Raw genomic sequence first — 19961 nt, forward strand, 5'->3', positions numbered from 1 at the left:
TTCACGCAGTATCATATCTCCTATTTCATCTTCATCTACATCCTCTTCCATTTCCATAATATTGTCCTCAAGTACATCTCCCTTGTATATACCCTCTATATACTCCTTCAACCTTTCTGCTTTTCCTTCTTTGCTTAGAACTGCGTTTCCATCTGAGCTCTTGATGTTCATACAAGTGGTTCTCTTTTCTCCAAAGGTCTCTTCAATTTCCTGTGGCGTCATCTATCTGATCCCTAGTGAGATAAGCTCCTACATCCGTACATTTGTCCTCTAGCCATCCCTGCTTAGCCATTTTGCACTTCCTGTTGATTTCATTTTTGAGACGTTTGTATTCCTTTTTGCCTGCTTCATTTATTGCATTTTTATGTTTTCTACTTTCATCAATTAAATTCAATATTTCTTCTGTCACCCAAGGATTTCTACAAGCCCTCGTCTTTTTACCTGTTTGATCCTCTGCTGCCTTCACTACTTCATCCCTCAGAGCTATCCATTCTTCTTCTACTGTATTTCTTTCCTCTATTCCTGTCAATTGTTCCCTTATGCTGTCCCTGAAACTCTGTACAGCCTCTGGTTTAGTCAGTTTATCCAGGGCCCATCTCCTTAAATCCCACCTTTTTGCAATTTCTTCTGTTTTAATCTACAGTTCATAATCAATAGAGCCCACATCTGCCCCTGGAAATGTCTTACAATTTAAAACCTGGTTCCTGAATCTCTGTCTTACCATTATATAATGTATACCTTCTAGTATCTCCAGGCTTCTTCCATGTATACAACCTTCTTTCATGATTCTTGGACCAAGTGTTAGCTATGATTAAGTTAGACTCTGTTCAAAATTCTACCAGGCAGCTTCCTCTTTCATTTCTTACCCCCAATCCACATTCAACTATTACGTTTCCTTCTCTTCCTTTTGCTGCTATCGAATTCCAGTCACCCATGACTTCACTATGTGAATAATTTCTTTTATCTCATCATACATTTCTTCAATTTCTTCGTCATCTGCAGAGATAATTGGCATATAAACTTGTACTTGTGTAGTAGGTGTGGGCTTCATGTCTATCTTGGCCAGAATAATGCGTTCACTATGCTATAAGGGTATGAATGCAAAAGTGTAGAAGTAAGCAAATTTTGTGTTGACCATCACTATGAGGTTTGTGCATGTGATTTTCACCTAGATAATGTAATATTGATATTAGTAACAGTGTACAGGTCTCCATTAGGAGACTGGGAGATGTTCATAAAAAAAGTTTGACTCCCTATTATGCTGTCTGTCAGACAAAAAGAACAAGTTATTAATCTGCGGTGATTTCAGTGTAAACTTTCAAAGTAATTCTGATAGGAAAAGTGAACTAGAAGTGTTATTAACAACATATAGCTTAGAATCAGTGATCAATTTCCCTACACATATAGTTCCAGACATTAGCATGCTAAGAGATAATGTATTTGTACAGAAAGAGGATGTAAAACAAACACATGATTTCTGCGTGGTAAATCGATTGTCAGACCATGATGCACAACTTACAAATCTAAAAGAGAGTACAGTTCGGAAACCATTAAGTAAATGTGTGAGGTCGCTCAACCCAGTATCGATAGAGCACTTCAAAGAAAGCTTAAGACATGTTAATTGGGGAGATATATATAATTAGCCAAACGCTAATGATAAATGCTACTTATTTCTTGATAAATTTGTATCCTTTTTTGAACACTGTCCCCCACAGAAAATTACTAAATGTAACACCACCCACTTTTCAAAGAAACGTTTGATTACTACAGGTATTAAAGTGTCTTTAGAAAGAAAAAGAAAACTTTATGAGACAGCAAGAATTAGTAAAGATCTGGAAGAAGTTTTACAGTATAAAAAATATTGTAACAGACTGAGAAAAGTTGTAAGGACGTCAAGAATTATGTATGTTAGAGAAGAAATTAACAACTCCGGCTCTAAAATCAAATCAATATGGAATTTTGTTAGAAGGTAGACAGGAAAAGTAACCACTGGGTTAGGTAGTATTACTATTAAAGAGAATGAGACCATCCTAACCAACATTACACAAGTAGCTAATGTATTTAACAACCATTTCTTAAAAGTAGGAGAAAAAATTGTTGAGAACAGCTCAAAAGAAAAAGTTAGACAGTACATGGAAGAATCTGTTTCGAAACAATTTTGTCAGATTAAGTTTCACCTAACAACCTCTTGTGAAATAAGTAACATTATTAAATCTTTGATAAATAAATGTTCTGTTCGAGTAGATGACATATCTAATAAGATATTAAAACAATTTGGAGCAATTACAGCTGATGTTGTGAGACACATATGTAACTCATCACTAACTCAAGGTACTTTCCCAGACAGTTTAAAATATGCCATTGACAGGCCTCTCTACAAAAAGGGGGACCCCACAGATGTCAATAATTATCAGCCAGTATCCTTGCTTACAGCATTTTCAAAAATCTTCGAGAAAGTATTATACTCAAGAGTGGTTAGCCATTCAACAGTAATGGGATAATTAGTAAATCACAGTTCCACTGAGACAGCAATATACAATTTCACTGTACAGATAATAGAGCCTTTAAATAGTAAAATGTCACCAATAGGAATTTTCTGTGACTTGTCCAAAGCATTTGATTGTGTGAACCATGACATTATGTTACAGAAATTACAATTCTATGGTATAAATGGAATAGTATATGAGTGGTTTAAGTCATACCTACAGAACAGGAAGCAAAAAGTTTCCTTAATGGGTCAAGTGATTTATAAGTTTGCCACTTCATGTAACTGGAGTGAAATTACATTAGGTGTTCCACAGGGTTCAATCATGGGTCCCCTTCTGTTCTATATATGTGAACGCCCTCCCTTCCTATTTGAAACAGGAAGCTGAACTGACACTGTTTGCTGATGATACAAGCATCATTATTAATCCAGTAAAAGATACTCCAATTCAAAATGATACAAATAAGTTCTTTGGAAAAGTCATTAATTTGTTTTCAGCCAATGGGCTTGCTCTAGACTTTGAAAAACCACTGTGCATCCAATTTTCTGCTGCAAAAAGTACAGTTCCTTAATAAATATAACATACCAACACAAGTCTTAGACAGGGTAGAGCGTACTAAGTTTTTGGGTGCACATACAGATGAGAATCTTAATTGGTAAATTCATATTTTGGATCTTCCAAAGCAACTATGTTCAGCAACTTTTGTAATCAGAATAATTGCCAATTTTGAGGATATAGAAATTAGTAAGCTAACATACTTTACATAGTTTCACTCTCTGATGTCATACGGAATAATATGTTGGGGTAATTAAATATATTTAGACAAAAGTATTCACTGCTCAAAAGAAAGTGGTTAGAATAATGTGTGGGGTTCATAGTCACACATCTTGTAGGCATCTTTTTAGAAGATTGGGAATTCTTACAACAGCCTCACAGTACATTTACTCACGAATGAAATTCGTTCTCAACAACATGGACCAGTTTAAAAACAGTATTGACATTCATGATTATAATACCAGAAAAAAGAGAGACTTACAGTATCATTTGCTTTACCCTCTTTGGCACAGAAAGGGGTAAAATATGCTGCTATAAAAATTTTTGACAAATTACCAGGTGAAAAAAATGTCTGACAGACAGTAATAACTTCAAAAATAAATTGAAATCATATCCCCTTGACAACTCCTTCTATACCATAGATGAATTCTTGAATAGGAATAAATAAATTTGTAAATATAGTATATGTATTTTGTGCCATTTAATGGAATGGGGTAAATAATAGAAATATTAATATTTAACTCTGTATATATATATACAAAGATGATGTGACTTACCGAACGAAAGTGCTGGCAGGTCGATAGACACACAAACAAACACAAACATACACACAAAATTCAAGCTTTCGCAACAAACTGTTGCCTCATCAGGAAAGAGGGAAGGAGGGTGAAAGACGAAAGGATGTGGGTTTTAAGGGAGAGGGTAAGGAGTCATTCCAATCCCAGGAGCGGAAAGACTTACCTTAGGGGGAAAAAAGGACAGGTATACACTCGCACACACACACATATCCATCCGCACATATGCGGATGGATATGTGTGTGTGTGTATGTATATATATATATATATATATATATATATATATATATATATATATATATATATATATATAAAAAATAGAGGGAAACATTCCACGTGGGAAAAATATATCTGAAACAAAGATGATGTAACTTACAAACGAAATCGTTGGTATGTTGATAGACACACAAATAAACACAAACACACACACAAAATTCAAGCTTTCGCAACCCATGGTTGCTTCGTCAGGAAAGAGGGAAGGAGAGGGACAGACGAAAGGATGTGGGTTTTAAGGGAGAGGTTAAGGAGTCATTCCAATCCCGGGAACAGAAAGACTTACCTTAGGGGGAGAAAAGGACAGGTATACAATCGCACACACACACATATCCATCCGCACATATACAGACACAAGCAGACATTTGTAAAGGCAAAGAGTTTGGGCAGAGATGTCAGTCGAGGTGGAAGTACAGAGGCAAAGATGTTGTTGAATGACAGGTGAGTAATGAGCGGCGGCAGCTTGAAATTAGTGGAGGTTGAAGCCTTGTGGGTAACGGGAAGAGAGGATATACTGAAGGGCAAGTTAACATCTCCGGAGTTCTGATAGGTTGGTGTTAGTGGGAAGTAACCAGATAACCCGGACGGTGTAACACTGTGCCAACATGTTCTGGCCGTGCACCAAGGCATGTTTAGCCACACTGTCTGCCTGTGTCCATTCATGTGAATGGACAGTTTGTTGCTGGTCATTCCCACATAGAAAGCTTCACAGTGTAGGCAGGTCAGTTGGTAAATCACATGGTTGCTTTTACACGTGGCTCTGCCTTTGATTGTATACACCTTCCAGGTTACAAGGATAGGAGCCAGAGGGTACGGAATGTGGTTTGGGGATTTCATAGGGATGAACCAAGAGGCTACGAAGGTTAGGTGGACGGCGGAAAGACACTCTTGGTGGAGTAGGGAGGATTTCATGAAGGATGAATCTCATTTCAGGGCAGGATTTGAGGAAGTCGTACCCCTGCTGGAGAGCCAAATTCAGAGTCCGATCCAGTCCCGGAAAGTATCCTGTCACCAGTGTGGCACTTCTGGGGTTCTTCTGTGGGAGGTTCTGGGTTTGAGGGGGTGAGGAAGTGGCTCTGGTTATTTGCTTCTGTACCAGGTCGGGAGGGTAGTTGCGGAATGAGAAAGCTGTTTTCAGGTTGTTGGTGTAATGGTTCAGGGATTCCAGACTGGAGCAAATTCGTTTGCCACGAAGACCTAGGCTGTAGGGAAGGGACAGTTTTATATGGAATGGGTGGCAGCTGTCATAATGGAGGTACTGTTGCTTGTTGGTGGGTTTGATGTGGACGGATGTGTGAAGCTGGGCATTGGACAGATGGACTTCAACGTCAAGGAAAGTGGCATGGGATTTGGAGTAGGACCATGTGAATCTGATGGAACCAAAGGAGTTGAAGTTGGAGAGGAAATTCTGGAGTTCTTCTTCACTGTGAGTCCAGATCATGAAGATGTCATCAATATATCTGTACCAAACTTTGGGTAGGCAGGCCTGGGTAACCAAGAAGGCTTCCTCTTTTAATACATTTACACGCAGTTTTTTCGAAATTTTCCCAAATTTCTCCACCCTTTAACGTGTTTTGGCGACAACACAACCACCTAACCTTTGTGCACATCGTTGGTTACCAACCCAAATTCACCACAGGATCAACAAAGCTCATCTTTAACCAACACTTTTTCGACTTTTTTCACACCAGATCTCCAATTGCTTTCTAGTTCACCTTCATCTCTTCCCATATATTTTTATCTTTATTTTCATTTTCATTTCAGCCTCATGTTACACTTTCCACCTTCTAAAACCATGTCACCCTCACAACATGCCCACAACGACCCATTAAGTTTCATTTACATTCCCTCCGCAAACATGCCTTCGCCCTAGCCAGATTACGCTCCCATATTTTATTTACTCAGGCTTGTCTGACATTTGGCATAGCCCCCAAAGGCCTCACACTTAAAGTCCCCATCTCTGGCTGTAACCCTTCTGTCCATCAGTCCCTATACCAGTTTTAAACTGAACAATCCATAGCCCTCACCCACCTAATCCTTCACCTACACATCAACTCAGCCAACGAACACACCCGTCAACTCCTATCCTTAATAAAAGTCCACAATCTTTCCTCTCCCACATCCATACCGGCTGTTCAGAGCATCCTCCTACAGGCCAACCGCAAATTAGAACAGCATGCCACCCTCCACCTCAAAAAACTATCCAATCTCCTGGTTTCACACCTCCGGAAAGGCAACTCACTCACCCTCCACAACCTTTCCAGCAAACCTCAACCTCCTCCCATTGCACACAGACCCAGTCTCTCCCATCTACTCAATCTCCCACTTCCAGCTCCAGCCTCCCCCAAAAAACCTCAAAATTCTAATCAACACAATCTGGAACCACAACACCCTAATTCAGTAGCTAACCTTTCCTCCAAACCTCTCTCCCAATCCGAAACCTCTGGCCTACCCAAAGGCCTCACCTTCAGCCCTGCTCCCAGATTCAACCAAACAGCCCTCATCAAAGATTTACTGTCCTACACTCGTACTCTCTGCTGGAAATATCACTTTGCCACGAAGAAAAATAATCCTAATCCTACTCCTAATGATCCAACTCCCCAAGACACTATCCAAATTGAACCCTGCCTGGAACAGTTCCATCCTCTGTCACAGTGGGACCCACCTCCTCTTCCTCAAAATCACCCTCTCCAAACCTTCCAGGAATTTCTTACTTCCAGCCTTGCCTCTCAATCCTTCTTGAAAAACCTTAATCCTACTCCCAACATCTTCACTGCAGAAGCCCAGGCTATCTGTGATGTGAAGGCTGACAGATCCATCGACATTCATCCGGCGAACAAGGGTTCCACGATCGTGGTACTTGATCATTGGGAGTATGTGGCTGAGGGGCTGCGTCAGCTTTCAGACAGCACAACATACAAAGTTGCCAAGGTAATCCCATCCTGATGTCCAGGCGGAGCTTCAAGGAATCCCCAGAATCTTAGGCCCCCTACAAAACCTTTCACCTGACTCCATGAACCTCCTGACCCCACCGACATCCCGCACCACTACCTTCTACCTACTTCCTAAAATTCACAAACCCAATCTCCCGGCCGCCCCATTGTAGCTGGTTACCAAGCCCCGACAGAACGTATCTCTGCCTACGTAGATCAACACCTTCTACCCATTACATGCAATCTCCCATCCTTCATCAAACACACCAACCACTTTCTCGAACGCCTGGAATCCTTACCCAATCTGTTAGCCCCGGAAACCATTCTTGTAACCATTGATGCCACTTCCTTATACACAAATATTCCACACGTCCAGAGCCTCGCTGCGATGGAGCATTTCCTTTCATGCTGATCACCTGCCACCCTACCTAAAACCTCTTTCCTCATTACATTAGCCAGCTTCATCCTGACTCACAACTTCTTCACGTTCGAAGGCCAGACTACCAACAATTAAAGGGAACATCCATGGGTACCAGGATGGCCCCCTCGTACGCCAAGTATTTATGGGTCGCTTAGAGGAAGCCTTCTTGGTTACCCAGGCCTGCCTACCCAAAGTTTGGTACAGATTTATTGATGACTTCTTCATGATCTGGACTCACAGTGAAGAAGAACTCCAGAATTTCCTCTCCAACCTCAACTCCTTTGGTTCCATCAGATTCACCTGGTCCTACTCCAAATCCCATGCCACTTTCCTTGACATTGACCTCCATCTGTCCAATGGCCAGCTTCACACATCCATCCACATCAAACCCACCAACAAGCAACAATACCCCCATTATGACAGCTGCCACCCATTCCATATAAAACGGTCCCTTCCCTACAGCCTAGGTCTTCATGGCAAACGAATCTGCTCCAGTCTGGAATCCCTGAACCATTACACCAACAACCTGAAAACAGCTTTCGCATCCCGCAACTACCCTCCTGACCTGGTACAGAAGCAAATAACCAGAGCCACTTCCTCATCCCCTCAAACCCAAAACCTCCCACAGAAGAACCCCAAAAGTGCCCCACTGGTGGCAGGATACTTTCCAGGACTGGATCAGACTCTGAATGTGGCTCTCCAGCAGGGATACGACTTCCTCAAATCCTGCCCTGAAATGAGATCCATCCTTCATGAAATCCTGCCCACTCCACCAAGAGTGTCTTTCCGCCGTCCACCTAACCTTCTTAACCTCTTGGTTCATCCCTATGAAATCCCCAAACCACCTTCCATACCCTCTGGCTCCTACCCTTGTAACTGCCCCCGGTGCAAAACCTGTCCCATGCACCCTCTCACCACCACCTACTCCAGTCCTGTAACCCAGAAGGTGTACACTATCAAAGGCAGAGCCATGTGTGAAGGAACCCACATGGTTTACCAACTGACCTGCATACACTGTGAAGCTTTCTATGTGGGAATGACCAGCAACAAACTGTCCATTCACATGAATGGACACAGGCAGACAGTGTGGCTAAACATGCCTTGGTGCACGGCCAGAACATGTTGGCACAGTGTTACACCGTCCGGGTTATCTGGTTACTTCCCACTAACACCAACCTATCAGAACTCCGGAGATGGGAACTTGCCCTTCAGTATATCCTCTCTTCCTGTTACCCACCAGGCCTCAACCTCCGCTAATTTCAAGTTGCCGCCACTAATACCTCACCTGTCATTCAACAACATCTTTGCCTCTGTACTTCTGCCTCAACTGACATCTCTGCCCAAACTCTTTGCCTTTACAAATGTCTGCTTGTGTCTGTATATGTGCTGATGGATATGTGTGTGTGTGCGAGTGTATACCTGTCCTTTTTTCCCTATAAGGTAAGTCTTTCCGCTCCCGGGATTGGAATGACTCCTTACCCTCTCCCTTAAAACCCACATCCTTTCGTCTTTCCCTCTCCTTCCCTCTTTCCTGACGAAGCAACCGTGGGTTGCGAAAGCTTGAATTTTGTGTGTGTGTTTGTGTTTATTTGTGTGTCTATCAACATACCAACACTTTCGTTTGGTAAGTTACATGATATTTGTTATATATATATATATATATATATATATATATATATATATATATATATATATATATATATATATATATATATATATATATATATCTTGTTGCATATGTGCATTGCTTGTGCACTTGACACATTCCACATGATAATGGTTACCGTACCGTGGGATTGATCAATGGAACACACAACCATTTCACTAACTAACTAGCTAGCCTTCAGAACCTCTGTGGCATAACAAATCAACTATTGGTACTACTGTTTGAAAAATGTTTAGTGTACAAATACGAAATATGAATCACCCAATGAAAATCTAAAACCTCACATCACTTTCTTCGAAAATCAAAAAGAAACTAGAAATCTTTCATTATCCCCCTCTGCCATTTGCCCATTAGAATTTGGGAGGATGTTTCTTACAAAAAGGAAAGAAAAGACAACAAATTGTAACACAGAGAATCATAGCAAAGAGATGAAAAAAAATGTTAAATTGGAATCCTGAACCAAAGTAATATGACTTTGACAAGGAAGAAAAAATTATTACATTTCCAGTACATAATACAGTTGTAATGAAATTAGTCTTTTGATTACATGAGTTTCACGTACATAGGATATGAACTAACCAAAAGTTATTTAGGTAGCCAAAGACACAGGTTCCATGCACACATCACACCACAATACATCAAGATTCTCCAAAAGTTGATTGTCAAGATTGAAATCAGCAGAAAGTGTTGAAAGTGTACAGATGTGGGGACTAGAGGGCAGACTCAGGAAAGAAGTTATGTGATATGTCCATTGATAACTCACCTAGCATCTTCTCTTACATAACAGTGACCAGCATATGACATATAACGTGGTTGCAGCATATGTTTCTCACTGGTGCAGACTCAGGAAGATAGTATAGTGTGTTCATTAATAACACTCCACAAATTCATTATTTGTAATAATGCATCTGCCAAGGTCTCATTTGTACTACAACAACAGTTTTGCGATTTACAATGCAATGAATGTCTTCTATTTCTTTCTCGTGACAGTATAAATCACCATATTTGTGTACTGAATGGCACTTTGTGCAGTCAGTTAGTATTAGTGTCAACATTCCGTCCATTTCCTTCGTCATAGGCCTGCGTATGCTTTGTTAATGATAGTAATCTCCCTGACAAGATCCACAAGGCTAACATGTAACACAATAGGCCATTCAACGTGAAAGAAAATGTTTGAAATATGAACAGTGATATGTATGATAACATATTCCTAAGCTGCTATAAGTAAATTGTATGTAAAGAAATTAGTATAAAAATCAAGGTAATCATCCATAAGTGCTAATGTAAAATGGCATATGCAATGTAATCATAACAGTAGAAATAAGCGAAAATGACACTCCTAGCAATTGTAAATGTAAAACATTTCAAATGTTATATAACAAATGGGGTAAGAAAATATATGTACGAGTGAACATCAAAATATTACCTACTAATAATTAATGGTAAGAAAGAATAAAAAAGAATTATTTGTGTGAACATACTAAGAAAATCTTTTTTACTGATTTACCTGACTACACACTATGCACCCAATGCAGAAAAAATGTAAGTATGGGCAATAAATCAGCTACAACACATGTAAGTCCAGGCAATGAAATAACTACAGACACATATGGACAGGTAACAACCATGGTTGGACTAATTCAAGCAAAGATTATTGAATGCATTCAAAATACTGATGAAAAAATTGCTGTTAGAAAGTCTTTTGTCAATAGCCAGTCAAACAAAAAGAATATTTAAATATCATCCTATGCTAACAAAGAAAATGGCAAAAAGATCAAAATGGTACACCAAGCTAAACTTAACTTCTGCTTAAATAATTTATAAATGACCTGTTTTGTTGCCTCACCTTCAGCATTTTTGTTCAAATGGCATCAGCAGTAAAAAAATATACACAAAGTAAGTAACCACCATTTCCCTTCAGTGCACTGAACTTATAAGAATTCTTATTTCCTTCTTTAATTCTTACTATACTTTCCATTATAAACATATACTTCATTTTACCATTATCTCTTACATTTTCATTTTTTTTCATTTTGTCAACTTCTTCTGAACTTTCTCTTCATTTCTCTTATTATAATAATTACCATAGCTTCATGTAGTTACCATAGCTTCATCACATTTTCAGTTCATACACATTTTGACCAGTAGAAAGTAACACCTTTACTTCTTTCTCTTGCTTCCTCTGTCAGCATTCCATACCTTGATTCTAAAAAAAGAAGAAAATCCTCTAGTTCATCACCATGTTTCCTCTGTCAATATCCTATAATGCCACATTATTCATGTATCTATCCTATTCATCTCTCTTTTTCAAAACCCTCAACATCACAAACAGCTAAGAAACCTAAACACATAGCATCAATCTATGTAGATTTCCTCTTAATTCTTCCAACACATTAAATCACATCACAGCACAAACCTAAATACATACCATTCATCAAGTATCACATTTCTCTAGCACACCAGGAAAAGAAAGTGAGTTATTCCATTTTGGTTTTTCCCTATGCTTAGCGTTTCATGTCGACATACGATATAACTTACCTAATTCTGTTATGTCCCTAAATTTCATTTTTTTAAATATTGTTGTACCTAAAATCTGAAAAGAATGTTATCAAAACATATTCTTACATAAGGTCATTCTATAACATTAAAAGTTAAGTTACGCCATAGCAGGAAAGATTAAATTTAAAAATAAAAGTGTATTGCTTATGTTACAAAAAAAAGTAAGTAGTGTCTTTAATTTCATCTCAGTTTCCCTCATTTGTGCACATTTTTCAGAACTTCATATTAGTTAGTTTCAATTCATCATGCAAGTGTAATCATTTCCTTCTGTGTAGCATTCCTTAGAAGAAATTTTTTCACTATAACTCTTTTTGCATAAATTAGTTCTTTAAACATATAAAAAGATGTTTCATTACATAGAAAGTATCAACTACAGAATACTATATGTCTACTTTTCAATGCAAGACACGTGCAAAAGTCCAACAGTAAAAATTGTAGCAATCATATCTCATGATCAAAACGTGGAAAATTGAATACAAGAATGTAACTATTTAAAAATATACAAAAACAAAAAATTTTCCTTAACTATTCAGTAAATGATATTATTTTTATACTCAACAATTGGTTTCACACTTGTGCACTTGCGTGTACATAAAGTTTTTAGTGGGCAAATGCCTCTCTTTTGGGCAGATTAACAAAATCCTGTCTTCGTTGGATTCACCATTTGTCATAATACTGAAATTTATTATCACTGTACAACTTGTCCATGTTTCATTTTAACTAGTCCTCTTTCAAATTTTTGTCATGCACAATATTACAGCAAACATTATTTTCCACATTGTTTGCTGATCCATCAAATCATAATGTCACTTTACTTCCACTTTTTTTTTACTTTACTGAATTCCATCCATTCCTCTTGACTACATAGTGTTAGAGTTCTTAATAACTTCTGCCTACAACATTCTTTTCTGTTCCTCGTATCTTATTTTCCTTTTCTCTGCTTATTTTTATCTCATATTTCTCTCAGTGTAATTTCTCAACTTATTTGATGCCTTTTGTCATTAGATATTATTCTGACCTACTGCTTCTTCATGTCAGTAATTGTCTAATACTTTTCCTTACCATGAACCATCAGAATTCATGGTTTCATCCAGCAATCACCTCTCAGTCTCAAACACACACTTCAGCAAAAGAATCTCACTTCAAATTCACTGCCTGCGAGACTTGAAAGAGTCCTTTTAATCTGCCAGAAAGTTTCATATCAGTGCACACTTCACTGCAGAGTGAAAATTTCATTCTGGAATCTCACTTCAGTACTCTCCTCTTCACACATATTATGTATCATCAGTTCCATCACATCTTCAATCATTATTTCTACACAGAAACAATATATTCAAAATTCTTTTTTATTACCATTCAAATTATACAGGCCAAACCCGTTTAGTTAATACCTTACATCACTACAGTATCATTTTTTGCTTCTTATCAGTAGTCCCATATTTTCTAGACAAATCTTTATAAACATAATTATCTTATTCTTGTTAATTTCCAGAGTTTCATTATATCCAAATGTTCATCTATCACTATCTTATTTTGCCATCATCATGCAGTATGTCACTTTTGAGTAACGTAATCCAGTCCAGTAACGTAATCCAGTTATAACTACTGTATCTTTTCACTGGGCAGCTTGATAGCTGAATAGTTGTCTGTAACAGATGCAAAGAACAGTAGAAGAGTAGGAAGCAGTGCAGAAAACTAAAAAATAGATACTGCACTGCAACAGCTTTGGACCACACATATGCCACTGCACATGTTCAGTGGAGTAGTGAACCCTCCCTCCCATTTCTTTTTTTTCTTTCTTTTTTTTTTTTTTGCACTTGAGAAATTCTTTAAATCTTCCAACTATCAGGAAACGTGTTGCAATTAAAATTATCATTCTTAACTGACAAGCCATAAATTTCTAAGCTCATATATCTAGTCGGCTTGTTATTGACCACAATGATTAGCATCTCTATCCCCATTACACATTCAATTTCTGTGTGCTCATAAAGTATCTTATTTTCTTATAATTTCTGGTCTTAGTTAACTTTTATCCAACTATCCTTAAATTGTTTCAAAGTTTTGTGTTTTCCTATTTCTGAAAAGTGAACCTCTAAAATGTTGTCTGAATGCCTGCCCGTACTCATTGACAACTCTGTCATTCATCACCTCTCACAAAAATGGTACCCAGTCAGATTTGTTTTTGGAGAGAATCCACCTTAAGCAAAACATAATTTTTATCTTTTCTTTTATTTCCCAGACATGCTTCACTGAAGTTTCTTTCTATAAAACTGGAGAAATGTTCTTTACTACTTGTACACATATAAATTTGAGTTTTTTAGTCAATATTTACAATTGTGAAAACCACACATGGTTTTGTATGTATACATTGTTACCACATGTTGCGGTTTTCCTGGATTTTTAGGTTTCTTATTGCAGGTGCTTTCTTTCACAGTTCTTCATCTTTAAAAATAAAAAACTTAATCCATAAATTATATAAATTTTATGACTAGGAGTGTAAGGGTTATGCCTAAGAGTAACTTATTTGTATAGAATATTTTGTGTGTGTGTGTGTGTGTGTGCATAGAGAAGGGGATTTGGGATGTTTATAGGTTGGTATTGTCTGATAGTTCTTTCAGAACAGAGAGCAGACTTCCGTTGCAAAGAAATAATAGTGTTTCTGTGTTTTGTTTGACTGTATTCTTGATGACAATATTTCAGAGGTTTTGGTGTGATTTCCTAGTTTCAGATCAATTATCAATACTGTGGCATTAAGTTCCCACTTCCTAGAATGTAGGTATCTAATTTCTTGTTTTAACCAGACAATTCTGGCACACCAACAAAAATAAAATTGTGAAAACAACAACAATAACTAAACACACTTTTGAAACAAGCTAAGAAACCTTATAAACCAAAACAAATGGCAAGCAAATCATACTTTCTCCAAACACCTGGTCAACTGCACTGACACAGAACCAACTAACCATGAAACAAATTTGCTAGGAAAAGGACCTAAATACAATGTCAACACACACATTTCACATAAGAAAGTACAGAATCTCACCGCAGAAAATGAATGCATAATAAAACAACAAGAAACAAACAATAATTCAAACTTCACTGGAAGTCTGACAAGAGAGTTGGTTGCAAAAGAAACAATATGCATCATAAAGGAAAACAAAAACAACATATTGGCAGGAACAAAAACTGAAGAAGAAAAAGCTTTCAGGAAAATAATGAACAAACTTAAAAACATTGTGTTCTCGTCAGGAAATCAGACAAGGGCAACACCCTGATAATAATAACACAGGATGAATATAAAGATAAATCCTTAATATTTCTAGCAGAGGACAACATAACAAAGCTAAACATGTGACCCAACACCCAAAGATACCAGAAAATTAAACATACACCTAAAAAATATTTTACTCATATTCACAAAACAGAAGGAGAAATGGCTAAAACAAAACAACCTCAACGTACCTACAATGAACAGTCTACTAAAGCTCTCCACAAGAAGGATATTCTGATACATCCAATTGTAAATTTTAGAAGTGAACCCCCATATCACCTAGCCAGATAAATACAAACATACTACAGAAATATTGTGCATACATAACCAACAGAAGCATACACTACAGCAAACAACAGATACAGCCAGATAAATACAAATATACTACAGAAATATTATGTATACATAACCAACAGAAGCATACACTACAATAAACAACAGATACAAAAAATTAAAGACATCGGTATACCCACAACAGCCTACTCATATCATTTGACATCACATCTATGTACACAAATATTCCCACAACTGAAATCATCATCATCATCATCAATCAACATCCAGAACAACAGAAAGTCATTCCCAAACACCACACAAAAGAAATAGCTATCATTCTAAAACTAATCACAGAGCAAAATTATTGCCCATTTGACAACAAGTTCCACTCACAACAGTATGGGCTTCCAAAGGGATCACCAGTCAGTGGACTCCTAGCCAACATCTTCCTCAATCACACTGAAAACAAAATATTTGAAACAGTATTAGCACACAAACAATACAGGATAGTATATTGATATCACTATGTAGTTGACATCATATGCCTTCTAGATGACACATCCATTTGCATCCACCAACTTTGCAGTGATATAAACACAGTTCACCCAAAAATAAAAAGCACCATAGAAAGAGAAAATGTCAAAATGAAAAATTTTGTTGATCTCATAGTAGAGAATACAACAACCATTTTCAGGAAAGACACCACCGCTAGCACAGCCATACACAAATACTGTACTCATCTGATTGTGCACAAACTAGCCGGTTTCCAGCGAATGCTGGCTATGGATGTGTGTGATGTCCTTAGGTTAGTTAGGTTTAAGTAGTTCTACGTTGTAGGGGACTGATGACCTTAGAAGTTAAGTCCCATAGTGCTCAGAGCCACTTTTTTTCTTCATAGGCACACCTTTACTTCCATGGTAACACCCATGCGCTTACAGTTACCAGAGGTGAGATAACAGCCGTCAACACCTTCACACACATGCCCAAAGTACAATCTCACTTAACTTTTCACTGGACGTCCGTTATGGCTTGCGTGAAGTACAGCAGGCGGCAATAAGGCAGCAGACGACCATAGGCCGCCGTGTCTGGAACCAGTAGCACGCAACCCAAGGCAGCAACAAGTCACCTCGCAGGCGACAGGAAAGGTTCACCACAAAGCTGCCCCATACAGGTGGTCTGTTCCCGCTCCACTACAAGCGCACTCTGGCTTCAAGTAACATCGAACGCCAACTGTCCCATCCTTGGCGAGAGCCTCCAGTTAACAGTCGGGCAAGGATAAGGCAGCCAAAACTCAGTACGCGCCACATGCAAAGATAAGAGCTCGAAGGCGAGGTATTTCCAGATATGCTGGTGCTCCAGCAACGCCACGGCTCAGCCTCCCCCACTAAAGCCTGACCAACAGGACGGGGAAGAACCAAAGGGAGAAGGTCACTTAGATGGCTTCACCTGACTTAAATGGACCCGAGACACCTCCCCAGTAGCCTCTTCGTTAAATAAAGGATTTACCGGACCCAATACCTTGGTGACAACATATGGTCCCAGACATCAGTATACCAATTTACCGTTGGCAACCCGACCAGGGTTCCGACCGCCAAAGTTTTTCACAAACAGCCTATCGCCTACCTTGGCCTTAAAAGGCCGCCTAACCAGGTTATAACGTCGATATTGTCGCTTGTGGGCTACTTGCATGTTGTTACGGGCCCACCGCCAGTTCTCACGGAGAGTATCCAGTGTAATAGAGATGGGTAATAGGTCATTATTCCCCAAAGGTTGGAAAGGGGTGAATTAATCGGACAGGCTAACATTAATTGGGCGGGAACTGCTTGTTTAGCTTCGTGCTGGTCCATGTTAAAGGCAGAGTTCAACCAAGGAAGGGTAGTATCCCAGTGATCAGGGGAATTAGCAGGGCCACCTTCAGATTACGATTAACCCTTTCCACAAGTCAAGCTTGCAGATAATAAGACATCGTGGTCAAATGGTAAATGCCGTTACAAAATCAATAATGCTTAAATTCCTGGGACACAATGGCAGGAACATTGTCACTAACCAACTGTTTAGGTGGAACAAACCATTAGAATATACCCGTGAGGTGGCGGATTTATCCCCACCGTAATCTCGCTACTCGGAAGAAAACAGGCGAAATGTGTAAAGTCATCGACCGCTACAAACACGTAACGGTGCCTTCCTTTTGTTCAGAGCAAGGGACCCACAAAATCTACAGACATCTTGTCCATGGGTTACTGTTCCTGACGAGATTGCAGTAATCCCAAGGAGGTGTTCGAACCACCCTTACCCCTCTTACATTCCTCACATTCACCAACCAGGTGATTCACATCGCGGTATAGCGACGGCAAGACAACATGTGACCGCACCTTGGCCAAGGTCTTGTTAAGTCCAAGGTACACTCCTAACACAGAATGATGGAAATATCTGAAAACAGGATCAATCAAATCTAGGGGTAAGCAAATCCTTAAACTCACCGGGCTTCCCAGCTCCCCAACCTCCTTACACAAGACACTTTCCCTCAAAGAATAACCCAGCAACTCTTCTCCAGTCTTAAATCTTTCTTTAAGGGGACGCCAATGCGGATTGCGATCCTGCTTAGTGTGAAGGTTGGCAAAGAGCTCAGGAATACTTGTGAGAACACTGTTAACCAAAGGACACTGTGACTCAGATTGTTCACTCAATTGAGAGTCGCGATCTTCACCAAACATTCGACTAAGTGTGTCCGCAACGTGATTATCCATCCCTTTGATGTGGCGCACCTTGAATGGAAAGGCAGAAATGCGGACTGCCCACCTAGCGATCCTCCCTGTTTTGTGAGGACGAGCCAGAACCCAACTTAAGGCCTGATTATCGGTCTCCAGGTCAAATTCTCTATGCTCTAAGTAGAACCTAAATTTTTCTAACGCAAAGAGTACGGCAAGTGCTTCACATTCATAGACGGAATAATTCAGCTCCGTTCTGCTGAGCTTCCTTGAAGCATACGCCAACCGCCATTTAACGCCCTGATCCTCCTGAAGCAGTACAGCTGCAATTCTTGCATTAGACGCGCCCGTCTCGACAATAAAGCGCTTCCCGAAATCCGGAACTCCCAAAACACCGGGGGGTTCGAGACAGCAGTCTTAATCGTTTCAAATGCAGCCTGCTGACTGTCTCCCCAGTTAAAGTTCTGTCCCTTCTTACGTACATCATTCAGAGGACCGGCCAACTGTGCGAAATTGGGCACGAATCTTCGAAAATAATTGGCCATCCCGATAAAACGTGCCACCTCCTTTTTGATTCTCGGCGGAGGGTACTTCTTGAGGGCACTTGTGCGCTCTTGGTCGATTATGACTCCGTCCCCAGAAATAAGATGAGCCAAGAATGAGACTTGTTGCTTAGCCAGAGTAAGCTTAGTTGGTTTGATAGGTAATCCAACAGCCCGAAACGTATTGAGCACCTGCCCAAGATGGAGGAGGTTTTCCTCAAAGATTCGACTATACACGGCCACGTCGTCCAAATAATTGTACACGAATTTAAACTTCAGCTCTCCGAAAACGTGGTCTAACAAGCGCGACAACTCCACGGCACCAGTGGTCAAACCCAAAGGAACTCTGTTGAACTCAGAGAGTCCAATCAGTACAGAACGCACTGACCCGCTTAGACTCTTCACGAAGAGGAATTTAAAAATAAGTCTCGTTCAGATCTAGAACAGTAAACCACCTGGCGCCCGAGAACCAGGTAAAACAATTGTGAATATCTGGTAGAAGTACAGAGTCCAGAATCCATATTTTTAACTATATATGACGGTGGTATCTGTTCCCGAAAGAACAGTTACCGTCAATGACCATGCAGCTTTGCTCGAAATGAAATATGGGTTCCCGGCCTTTGACCTTCTTGTGCGAACGCACACGCTATGCCCGAACTCGTACGGGACTTGGTAGATTAATCTGCCACGAGTAATGAGTATGATGGGCAAACATCTATTAGGCGCACTACGAATGTAGTGTTGTGGACATGTTGGGAATGTGGATCACACGGGGAGCGTGCAAGGGATAAGTCCCTGCAGACGCACTATCCTCTGTGCCCGCGGTGGCTCAGATGGATAGAGCGTCTGCCATGTAAGCAGGAGATCCCGGGTTCGAGTCCCGGTCGGGGCACACATTTTCAACATGTCCCCAATGAAGTGTATCAACGCCTGCTTGCAGCTAGGGTGTCTATTTAATTATCATAGATTCCAGAATAACCTTTTTATTTAACACACGGTAGTCTACCACTGATCGAAAATCCTTGTCATTAGCCTTAGGAACAAGCAACATGGGGGAAGCATAAGCAGAGGTTGATGGTCTAATAACGCTGTTTTTAACATCCTCTCTAACTTATGCCTTAAAATTTTCATCTTGGGAGTCTAAAGACGATACGGAGACTGCCGAACCGGGATATTATCGGATAACTGAATTTGATACTCAGTGATTTTTGTGACTCCAAGTTTATCAGAAAGAACGTCGGGAAAATTGTCTAACAATCCCATAAGCTGAGCACCCTGATCACGTGAGAGGTGGCTAATCTCAAATTAACTATCTCCCTTTTGAACCACATTTACCGAAGCAAACTTACGACAAGCACAAAGCAAAATCTTTTGCTGAGGTCTAAATCTAAAACTCAAAGTTTTGTTAACATCGTCAAGTATCATTCCAGTACGTTGAATTAAGTCGCAGCCCAGTAACAGTAACACCGTCAAATC

At 39.5% G+C, this 19961-nt stretch overlaps 1 non-coding gene across 1 annotated transcript; it reads left to right on the forward strand.

The window, feature by feature from the left end:
- The first annotated feature begins 19302 nt into the window (after positions 1-19302).
- Trnat-ugu (transfer RNA threonine (anticodon UGU)) lies at positions 19303-19377 on the forward strand. The gene has a single exon. It is a non-coding gene; the product is annotated as a tRNA-Thr (tRNA).
- Positions 19378-19961: the final 584 nt, after the last annotated feature.

The sequence above is a fragment of the Schistocerca nitens genome, chromosome 1, assembly GCF_023898315.1.
Source record: "Schistocerca nitens isolate TAMUIC-IGC-003100 chromosome 1, iqSchNite1.1, whole genome shotgun sequence".
Classification (NCBI taxonomy): Eukaryota; Metazoa; Arthropoda; class Insecta; order Orthoptera; family Acrididae; genus Schistocerca; species Schistocerca nitens.